Source organism: Equus quagga, chromosome 9, assembly GCF_021613505.1.
Source record: "Equus quagga isolate Etosha38 chromosome 9, UCLA_HA_Equagga_1.0, whole genome shotgun sequence".
Taxonomy (NCBI): Eukaryota; Metazoa; Chordata; class Mammalia; order Perissodactyla; family Equidae; genus Equus; species Equus quagga.
This window is the reverse complement of record NC_060275.1, coordinates 111,838,798-111,850,877: the sequence shown is the minus strand read 5'-3', so window position 1 is coordinate 111,850,877 and position 12,080 is coordinate 111,838,798. Positions and strand designations below refer to the sequence as shown.

Below are 12,080 nucleotides of genomic sequence, written 5' to 3'. Positions count from 1 at the left end.
ATCTCCTCTTGACCTACATAGAGACAGTTCTTACGAGACAAATTAGTTAATCAAGCAGTTATTTTCGGATCAGACAATATCAGAAACATTTGAAATAATTTAAAAGTCTACCTTTTGGTACATGTTAATTGTGGTAATATAATTATATCTTCTACTTAATTTTCAGGATGCTAAAACACTCCAAACCTTCAATCAGTGACAAATTCTTCCGTACAAATAGTGATGTAATACCTCAATGTCTGAAGGGTAGACAGTGTTTAAAATATTAATAGCTTTTCATACAACGTAGAATTCACCCTGATCTCGCGTGAGCTCTGACGGTTAGTTATTTTGCCATCACAGCAATGCACGGTAGCAGAACAAAGAGAGGATACAGTGTTAAAATCGGTGCCACGAATGTGGCTGATATTATGAGTGATGGAGAAAGGAGAATCAGTTCCTGGCCTTATTATTTAATTATATTTTGTATAAGAAACTGTGTTTTACTTTCTTACATTCTATGTAGTTGGGATCTTTGTAAGAAGGTTATTATATACCCATAGACTATGGTATAATCAGTATCCCATCCTCCATCTCCCTCTTTGGCTGTTTTCGACAATAGTATCATTTCTAATAAGTGTGAGCAAATTTCAAATTCCTTATTTATTTCTTTTTAAGACTAGAACGTGGCTTTATATTTCAAATGCCATCACAGACTTGACATGACATGGACCATTTTTTGCATTAAAATGTGTCCTTCCTTAAAAAGCATCGGTTCACACAACTTTTGCCATTTAAGACCTGCCCTTCCCTCTAATTCCCTGATGGAACTTTTAAACAGTGCAAAAATACTTTTTCATCGCTGGATAGTGAATAATAAGCCAATTAATTAATATAGGTAAGACTTGGTATTTTGGAATTCGTGCAGTTTCTGGAAAAAAAAAGTCAAGCAAGGCAATAAAAACATTTCCATCTAGCCATGATTTCATCATGAAGGGCATAACAAAAGTACAATTGTAATCCATTTTCTTTTGCAATTTAGAAAATAGAGTCCCAAGAAAACAGTATATACCAGATGGTGAAGTTTGTGACAGCCTGCAAAAAATCATTTAATCCATACTGATGGTATTATAGGTCTAATCACCAGAAATACGATGTCTCCATGGGGAGTACATTCAGAGTTCCATTATGGATGCCAGGAGTATACTGTCCCTGTTGCTGCTGTGGAAACTGCCAGGCACAGAGACAGAGTCGAGGGGTGGCCTCTGAGGCCCAGGCGATGGGCAGGCAGAGACACGGGAGAGCCTCTGGAAGTGAAGGGGGACCTCTTTGGGGGCAGAGGCAGATGGGGACTAACTGCAAGGAGGAGGAGAAAGAGGTAGGTACTGGGAGGGGAGTGGCAAATTGTGGGCAAGGGCTTTCCTCTTGGTCCCTACCCTACTGAAGGTCACAGCTCCTTGGAGCAGAGTGAGCTATGGTGGAAAAGCAAAGGCCCTTAAGGTTAGTGGTCACCATTCTACCTGACAATGGGCGGCTTCCCACTGAGACTTCCTTTGGTTATTTCTTTCAGGACAGTCTACCGTGACATAACGGCTTGCACTGGCCAAGTCCCCGCCCTCAGGATAAAGCATTTCCAGGGCAGTGAAAGTTGAAACAGATACAATGGTGCACAGACTTTGGAAATGTCAATAAAATAAAATAAGATAAAATCTTTAATTTCATGTAAATAGTTTAACATAATCTATGACGCAAAAGAGTTGCAAGTTGCGTGTCCTGGTTATTTGCCTTTTAAAGAGATTGTGTGACATTGCTCTGATGAACTTTCTTGCATATGTAGTTAGCAAGTCAAACAAGTTTGTAAATTCTGAATAGATTCATAAAATTATCTCCAGAAACCTATAAATTACTCTTCATGCAGAATCTTAAGGTGACAATTTAAAGTCCCCTTTCAAAGGAATTTCAATTAAAAATATGATTTATGTGCTCCTGAAATATACATCACGAAATAATCAAATCTGCTCATCTTTTATAGAATCAGTCATGTATTTGGTCATTACTCAATAAAAACAAACCAAGGTTCTCTATCTCATTTCTTTGTTCACACATCTCAAGCATGAAACCTAGATGTACTTTGACAAAAGTAATTGTAACAATGAGCAATATATCATAATATTACAACAGTGACATATCACCTGGCAAAGACAAAACGGGACAATAGCCAAAACACTGCATGCATTTTAGAATGATTTTTCCGTTGCTCACTAAGTTTCAAATGAATGGCATTTATTCATTCCAATTTTAGAAAATGCAGATATATGAGAATATAAAAAAGGTTAAAATTATAGGACAAGCCTTAATTACTTTACAATGGAAGCAAAATTTACATGTAACTAACTCTTGATCAGCTTTACTAACATCACTGTGCATTGAGGTAGAAAATACAAATTTTCCAGAGATTTCAAAAGCATTTATAGTTTTAGGGCTTTAAATTATTCTTTTTTTTCTCTAAAACTTTTGACTTTGCATCAAGTCTTGCTTGGACTAGAGGTAGAATTAGGCTGTAGTCCTAAGGACATGAAGTATATCTGCTGGGGGATGGCGACAATGTGAAAGGATTTCTTGGGGTGATAAGGGAGAGAGGAAAAGATGGCCTTAAAATGCCACTTAGGGAAATGGAATGTTGCCGTTAGTGCAATTAATTGCTCCAAGACACTTGAACTATGAGCAACAGTGGATCATAATGTCCTATTAGGTCACAGAAAGCAGAAGCCACTCTGGTATGTATGCTCCTAGGACACTGGCCTAAGGGATCACAATGACTTACTTGACCATTCCGAACCTTCTCCATTTGGGGTCAGTCCTCAAAGCTGAGTCCAGGGGTCTGCTCAAACTGACTCAGCCCTGGGGGCCAGGAAGAGGAGGCGAAACCGTTTTCTGAGAAACTGATAAAACTCACGAAAGTATGTGTCCTTGATTTGATCAAGACACACTAGTCCCAACTGGACAGAGGAGAGAAATTCCAAGGAAACTACAGAGTTGAAGGACACAGAACCTGCCATTGATCCTAGGAAGACACCTGGAGCAAAGCAGCTTGAGTGTAATACCAGTATCTCAGTATGTTTTCAAATATGTGAACTGACAGGAGACTACCTAGCAATCTGTGAAAAAAAATTGTCCTTGTATCTTTTTCATTATGCTTAGACATGTAAACAGAGGCGTGGAGAGGGTAAGAGGTATTATACACTTGGTAAAATGAAAACAAGACTCAGATTCTTTTCTTCTGTCTCCAAGGCCAGGAGTCGTTGCTGCTCAACACCAAAGCACTATTTAAGTCATACATACATATCGACATTTTAAGGATGAAAAATCGTTCCCTAAATAGAAGTTGATTTGTTTGCAGGAGAAATCTTCATGCCTCAGATTGGGGTACTTCCCCAAAGAACCTCTCCTTAGAGATTCCAGGTATTGGCCAGGGGAAGGTTGCTGTCCACCATCAGTGGGACAGAGATCAACCTCTGCAGATGGAAAGGTTGAAATGTTAATTTCCTGCATAAAAATTCAGAGTCACTTAGAGGTCCTATTAACACACATACTGCAATAGTTTGTCAGTTTCTTCTTAAATGAACTAGACATTTTAGAGTTTTCATGATCACGTGTACTCATTCTGTTCGCACAGGTTTAAAAAGACTTCATGTGGAATGGCTAACTCTTGCCTGCTTTAGCTAAATATCAGTCCTAGGAAACAGTAATCCTTAATTAAACTATATACTTTGCAATAACACAGAAAAGGCCAGAGGTCTACAACATGGCATTCCTAAATAGTTATTTAGGTCCCAGTCATGCCAATGGAGTGGGTGGGCATGTGTTGGGGAAAAAATGCAGGACTAGAACTCAGCAGACATGGGCTCTAGTCCACCGTCACATTCATGAGAGCATGGACGAGGAGGATGACAGTAATACCAGCTAACCTTTACCGAGTGCTAAGTTCCAGGGCACTAACTGTCCTGAGCAGTTTACATCTACCAGTCCACTGAATCTTAACAAGATCTCAGGGAGGAAGGTACCCTCCTCCTTGTTTATGTTGACAGAACTGCAGGTTGTACTGAGACCACACAGTTGGTAGTGGTGGACCTGCATGCAACAAGGCAGGCTAGCTGGAGAGTGTGTGTTCATCACTACACTTCCTCATTCTGTCTTTACAAGTTTCAGTGTCTGCAAATTTGAGCACCTAATGAGATAATGGGTGTCAAAGTGCTTGGAAAAATATAAACTGCTATACCAATGTCAGTTACTAGTATTATTATATAATTATCCAGTTACACAACCACATAGTCTGATACTAATAAAACCTTGACTGGGATCTGTTTGTCCCGAAATCTTCTTACAGTACTGTCCCATGTATCACTTAAGTTTTCTCTCAACATCTCATAAGCTTTCATTTTACAAATGAGACATTCAAGGCACAGATCATTAAAATGGCCTGCTTGAAATGAGAAACAAAATCAAACAAAACCCAGTGTCAGGACCAAGAGATGAGAAAGAAAAAGTTCTCTCAGCCTGAACTTCCTTTCTCTGTCAACCTCAAAACTCATTCTTAAAGTGCTGTTTAAACGTCACCTCCTTCATGCAGCCTGCCCTGATGCCTGATTGTCCAGGGGAAATTAACCCTACCCCCACCATGCTACCGTAACACTCTGAACAGACCAGACTCTGAGGAATCTGACTTGTTTAACAGAGGGATTTGTACAGTATTACTCAGCAACAGGTTCTCTAGAAGGAGTGTAATAGGATGAAAGCAGACATTCGGCACATTCCTGTGAAGGCAGCAGGACTGCGTGTTTATGAGAGAAAGAGGCACATTGAAGAGACTTTTTAAAAGAAAAGTTCACTGGACTTCGTGACTAAGTGGACAGGAATTGAAGGCGAGCGAAACAAGACTGGACCCTCCTCAGCTGGTCACAGGAAGGATCATACCTCCAACCCTGCAGTGGTGCATGGGAGTTTCCCGATGTGCAGAGTAAGTCCTTCCCAGAAAACCCAGCAGACATTACAGCACCATCCTAAACAGGTGCACACCTTCCGTTTCTATAGGTTTTAAGGTGATTTACTGGGAGTTGCTAATTCTGGTCTGCTTAGTTGAACATCTGCCCTAGAACACAACAAATATTAACTAAGTGAGTGTGGAAAAGCAGAAACTCCCACCACGTGGCATTCCCCAGGGAAGGACTGGATTGGCAGGAGACGTGTGTGTTGGGGAATGGATATTTCAGGGAAGAACAGGCTTGATTTTTAAACTACACAGTTGAAGGAGATGGTGGGAATTGATGTAGTTAGAAAGGGATTCTGGGATTGATCTTAATACTGACTCTAACAGAACCTGACAAACTGAAACTTTCTAGGTCTTAAATAATTTCCAAGATCAAATTTTGATTATATATAAATGAAATTTTGCGACAGAGATGTAGCTATCAAAGTCATCAGGAGTGGAAGCTGAAGCAGCAAAAACAAGACAAGGTATGGGCCAGCCTGGTGCTGTAGAGGCTAAGTTTGTGCCCTCTGCTTTGGTGGCCCAGGGTTCACAGGTTGGGATCCCTCATGCAGACCTACACACCACTCATTAAGCCATGCTCTGGCAGCATCCCACATACAAAACAGAGGAAGATTAGTACAGATGTTAGCTCAGGGACAACATTCCTTGAGCAAAAAGAGAAAGATTGGAAACAGATGTTAGCTCAGGGCCAATGTTCCTTACCAAAAAAATAACAAAAAACAAAAAAACAAGACAAGGTCTCTAATTAAGTTATCAATTTAATTCTAAAGGATTACTTTACCATGAAAAGAAAAGTGTTCTTAACAAGAATGTCCTAAAATAAACAGCTACTAACATCAGGCAATGTCTCAACCAGGTGCTCAATGAATGTTTTGTGGGGCTGTTAATTCAGGATAATCAAAGGAATAATAAACACACAAATTGAGATAGCAAGTTCAGGACTGGGCACCTGATAGTGCAGCTCTTTTAGATTTATGTTGTTGGGAAGTTTAGAAACGTTCTTTTACACTTAGGTTAAACTGATTCTTTCAAAATGATATAAAAACTTATCTTTACGTAGACCATGCAAAGTAATGCCACCAAGATTCATACCCATCCATAACTGACAGGCCATCTGCATTCCTGTCCACCCCCTTGCTATCCAATCTTTGCAGAAGGTTAAGAATGATTTCAAGGTTAAGTATTGTTTTACTTTAAATGAGGGTAAATTCTTAGAGCAATATCAGATAAAGAGAAGAGGGAAATCTTTTTGTAGAAAATATTAAGTAAGAATTAATGAAATAGGTGGTGGAAATTATATATATACAAAAGGGCTATTATAAATTACAAAATCAATGAGAAAAATTGTTAATTATTTGTAAGATTATCAAATTGATTTAAATCAAGCTCAAAACACTTTAGTCACATTAACTACAAGTCAACTTTATAGAGTAAAAATATTGACTTTTGCTTAAATTGCGCTACTAATCAGTTTCATTTATCGCAGTAGTTCTTCTTTATGGATTCGGGATGAACTTGTCAATTTACAGGTCAATTTACTTGGAATAAGAGGTAGCTAGAGGTGCTAAACTGGTTGTTTTCTTCTACTCTTCATTAGTAACTTAAAAAGCTCATATGTACAAGTTTCACTGAGGAGTTTCCCCGAAAACAGTGGCTCAGCGCATCTACCATTCCTAAAATTAACTAAGGGAAGAAGCTCTAGGGGCTTATTATGCAAGGAAGCTTAGGGTGATCTGGTTGTTCTAGAGGCAGGTGTGTTTTTAAACCTCATTTCTAAATCTCTATCTCCAGAATACCGATTTCACCTGGTCAGCTGCTTTCCCTGTGGAATGCTTTATGTGAAAATTTAAACTGTAATGGTCCCAGGCATAGAGGAATATCCATTTAGTTTTGGAACTTGTCTAGATTCAACCAACACTATTCGCTTAATTAGTATGCTTTTTCAAGTTTGACTATTTTATATGGATAAATTGAAGATTGGTAAAGTGCACTACGCAATAACTCAGCTTCTTTACATCTGTATACAATGGAAGGAAATGAGCACAATGATAATAGTCACAAAAAAAACAAACTTCAAATGTATAACTTTAAAATGCACAGCTTGCGAATTTTATTATGCACAGGACTTTACATGATGTTATAATCATAGAATGGTATTTTTTATAGCTCACTCCAATTTCCAACTATTTCCTTGTCAAGTTTTATCTTCAGATTATTTACCATTTAAAAAAAATAATGTAGCATAAAGGGAAGAAAAGCATTATGTATATTTCTTTATAAATTAATAGTCTAAAGATAACAGATTCATATTTCTTATCAATAATTGTGAAAAAATGAAATTAATGAAAATAGAATTTATGTTTAGAACAAAACAAAATTTAAAATCTAAATCCTGAAAATACTATAATTTAATTATAGAATTATACTAGCTTTAACAACTAGTTTTTGACTTGCCACAAATCACAGAGTTTTCCTTAGATATCTGCATGGCTTGCTTGTGCATTTTATTCAGGTCCCTGATCAATTATCTTCTCATAATAGAGGACTCCTTGGCCTTTCGATCATTCTCTCAAAATTAGAGTGGTTCTCAAACTTTCTCAAACACTTTCACACTCTTAAAAGAATCCAAAGAGTTTTTATTTATATGGCTGACATAGAATGCTGTTTACTGTATTAAAACTGGGAAAGGTTTAAAACAGAAGGATACGCCGCACACCTTCCTTGAGTCATCAGAGCAATGACGCTATCACGGGCCATGTAGCCTCTGGAAGGTTCCACTGAACTCTCGTCATGTGAGACTCTCATTCTCACTCTGTTGTTACAATGAGCATGGAAAGGCAAATAACATCATAGGATTAGTGTAAACATTGCTGCCTTGCAGACCCCCTGAAAGGGTCTCAGGGACCCCTACAATTCCCAACTACACTTTGAGAACTCTACTCTACCCTCCTTAACTAGCTTTGTCACTGCTTGCAGCAATTACCTACCTGAACTTACAGTATTTAGACGGCTTGATTTCTGCCTTTTCTGACTAGAATGTACATGCCAAAAGGGCAGAGACTCTCTGTGCTGCCATTAGTAAGTGCTGAATACAACATTTAAAAATTGAATGACTGTAACACCTTCCTGTGCCTACAGTGACGCAATAAAAACCCATCATAGTCAGATTTGATGGCATCAGTTGCTGTTGAAGTGACTTATTATTTAACCAGTGGCAGTTTTAATGTTTTAATTTCTAGGGAAATCCCACAAGACGTCTCCATGAGGTATTGCCAGGAGACCCCTCCTTCCACTGTCTGGAGGGGAAGAGTCTGCTTATTCTGACTTTCTCGTGGGAGCTGAAGTCTCTTTACTTTTTCTCACACTCAAGCCAGTTCTGATACTGCTTCACTTTCACTAGCTTTCATTTGGTCCTCATATTTGTGTTTTGGGCACCAACGGTGCCTTGACAATTTCAAAGTCCAATTATATTTTCATTAAACATTTCCACTAGGCTCTAAACTTTGTGGTTGACCCCAGGAGACTCTGATAACACAGGTGAAATTGATGTTTCTCATGAGAAATTTGCATTGTTCCCTCTTGCTTAGGAAACAGATAAAGAGCATTTGGTTCTTTACGTCTTTGTCTATCCCTTTGAGTCCTAGCTTTGCTGCTGAGCTGGGGACCTCTTTGGAGAAGGTATACTATGCCTCTCCAATGTCTATGTGAGTGAAGAAAATCAAAGAAAAAGAAATTAGACATTAACTGAAAAGTACGTAGAGATGGCATCTGGAGGGGAATATAATTATAGCTTCCTGAAGGATATGCCTACACCCCGTGTGCCACCTCAGTGTTTTCCCTCAACTTTTGCTCACACCTTTCATTTCTGCCACTGTGAACTTCTCATTGGCTCTACAACACCATAGGTTGAGAGGGAAGTGGATGTGAGCGAATTTTGAAAGGAAACAAATGGATGCATGTGGTATCTAAAGATAACTTTAGACTTGGGACCATGACAAACTTATGGAAAGGAGACTGTCCTGTTTGTATTTCAAAAACTTGGACCAAAGGGCATATGAGGAAGTGATTTCACAGGGAAGGAATAATCCAAGGATGAACCCAACTAACTTGAATAAATACATTTCCAGGAAAGGACTTTGGATCTCCAGGGTCCAGGTGACACTCCTCAACCACTGCTGGAGTGAGACGAGCAGTAGGACTTGAATCTGGGTCTCCTGGCTACAAGGGCAGGATGGGTATATTCCTTATACCCTTATACACTTATACCACCTTACTACCCTCCTGGGTCTAACTGAGGAACTGATTTCCACCATAATAGAAAATAAAACAAACCAGTCCTCTTTCCCTGAGCATGACATCAATATTGCAAGCCACAAGATTAATATATTTATCATTTTGATTATTTAGTTATTATAAAAACCTTAAACTCCTAAACCACTTCTGCATCTTTTATTGCCATACTCACCAAGACTTATGAAAATACTCACTGCATAAGGTTGACTCTCACCTTTGTTATTATTGCATAAGAATATATGAAATTATGTTTCATAGCATTTTAATAATCTTATCTCTCAACAATTCTCTCACCCCATAGAATTAAGTATATTCACAGTAATTAAATGAAAATGGCAGACTGTAAATCAAAAGTAAATAACGTATTCACTTCTGTCAAACTACATATGATTATTCTATTCAGATTCCACCTATTCAGAATGGTAACTTATATGATCCACTCGATTTTTTGAATATATTCTGATTTGGAAACTCGGAATAAGACAACATTCCTTTCTTTGCCATAACATTCAGAATATATTAAGTTCCTAAGATTTTCTTCCTACAAAATACTGGGATTTTTTAGAATATGGTGGAATTCCAACTTATCCATATACTACAGACAGAAATTACTATTTCAAAATATAACATTTAAACAAATTAACAATCTTTATAAACAGATAAGTCATTTTTGCCCAAGTTGTCCACTCTATTTTTGATTTTGACTGACAAATATTTTCGTTATTTTTTGGCTAAGATACAGTCACCCTTATCTCTGAGTTTATAGCTCCAAGGATGCACGGTCTAAATAAGGCACTTGGTCCAGGGCAGTTCTGGTCAGCGGTGCATTATGTGAGAAGCTAATGGCCCCAAGCTTCTGTCAGTAACTTTTTTTTCCCAGTAAAACAACAGCAATTTTCTAGTGACTCCATGACACTTATTTGTTAGAATTGAAATTACACAGCCAGCAGTCACGAAATAGTGGCGAGGTGGCAAAGGTTGTACACAAGATTTGCATACTGTTTAGGACAGCATTTTTCTTAAAAATGCAAAGCGTTGGAAAACGTTGACGACTGCGTGACACTATACTCAGTATAGTAGAGAAGTTATTGCTTGCCTTAGGGTCAAGAAGATGGGTTTACTGAGATTCAAATTTTATTTTAATCAGAACTTGGAAAGAAAAATAACAAAAGCTTTTAAGCACAACAAATCAAGTACTATGTGCTTAGGGGTTGAGATTGGTTGCCATTTTGGTACTTTTTCAAGCTGGGCTTAGACTGTTTTTAGTGTTGTTTTAGTCTCTAGAGTTAGGACTAAGAGACCGGCTCTCAAGGGCAGTGTGCCAGGTCCAATTTAGCATTAGCTATTTCATGTCTGCTTTAGCTAATGAATCCATTGATTGAATAATCACAAAAACAAGGGGCTAGCAGCATCTGATGGCTTGAGCTAATTATACGAAATGTGTCAAAGAGCCACTATATATCTGTCTGTTAAGTTTGCACATCAAGAACATAAACATGGTATGCTCTTCTACTACTTAGTAGAATATTGTGCTGATTATTCTCTTGGCTCTCCATCATTCTCTGCCTTTTTCTCCATGCAGACTATATCACAGGGGTCCCTTGCCCTTTGGTTTAGGACTGGATTTGGCCAGTGGGAGGCACAAGAAGGACATCCGAAGGCGGGAGGAGAGAGAGGTTAGGATACTTATTCCTCTGATCCTGCCATGCCTATTGACTCTGCTGGACTAGTCTCTCGACTGTTCCTTCAGGACTAAGGGTGTCAGGGCTTCTGCCTGTTGCTGCTCCCTAAGTGCCTCAGCCGGCATCGTTTGTTCCTTTAATCTTGCCCACTCCTGTAAACAGTCCTTTAATTAAACTGTCTTCAGTTACACTCTTTGAGTGGAATCTGTTTCCCATCTGGACCCTGATACAAACACAAAAGCAATTGAGATTTCTATTTTATGACCCTCTAAACATTTAAAATCTACAACAATTGATTCCCCAAATGATAGTTATCCACTCAATATTTTAAAATTAATCTCCTAAATTTTACTCAATTAGTTTAGTCTCAAAGTGACTCTGAAAATGTAAGAACCAATGTCTCTTCAGAACAACAATATTCTGCATTTCATTTATATCTTTTGGTATAAAACTTCCGGGGAGTGTTTTCAGCACCTGTTTTTTTTGGTTGATTTTGCTTTGTTTCTTTTCCTATCTTTAAATGAGGAAGCAGGAGCTTACAAGAAGAACAATCAACTAAAATCCTAGGAGTCTTCAACTAAATAGATTCCAAAAAACCACACTGGAGTATTTAACTTTCCTGCAATATACATCTTTTGTAGGTAATTTTAAAACACATACTGCAGGAAAATGAAAGTGAACACTAAAGATTCTTTCCCTTTCTTATGTGTGCAGCAGAGTGTCACAAGTAAGAAAGCTCAGGATTTTTAGTTGACTTAAAGCCAAAAAAAATTCATATATTCATCTTTTCTATTACTTCATTTATCGCTTCTAGTATTTATTTATCTCCTCTACTATTTTATTTTATATTACTTTGTACACTGCTTTTATTATTTCCATCTTTGTAGTTTCTTTTGGTTTATTTAGCTTTGTTTAAGTTTCCCAAAAATGAGTACAGCATTCTTTTATTTTGTCTTTTATTTTTAATAATAAAGTTAAGATTACCTCTGAGTGCAGTTTTTTCCCATATCCCTACATTTTTATTATAAAATGTCACTATTTTATTTGCTTTTTAAATAGTCTGTAATTTTCTTTGT

General features: G+C 37.8%; 1 protein-coding gene across 4 annotated transcripts in view; it reads right to left on the bottom strand.

Annotated features, from left to right (window-relative positions):
* Positions 1-12,080, bottom strand: part of CTNND2 (catenin delta 2) — an 881,420-nt gene that overhangs the window by 395,828 nt on the left and 473,512 nt on the right. The window lies entirely within an intron of this gene.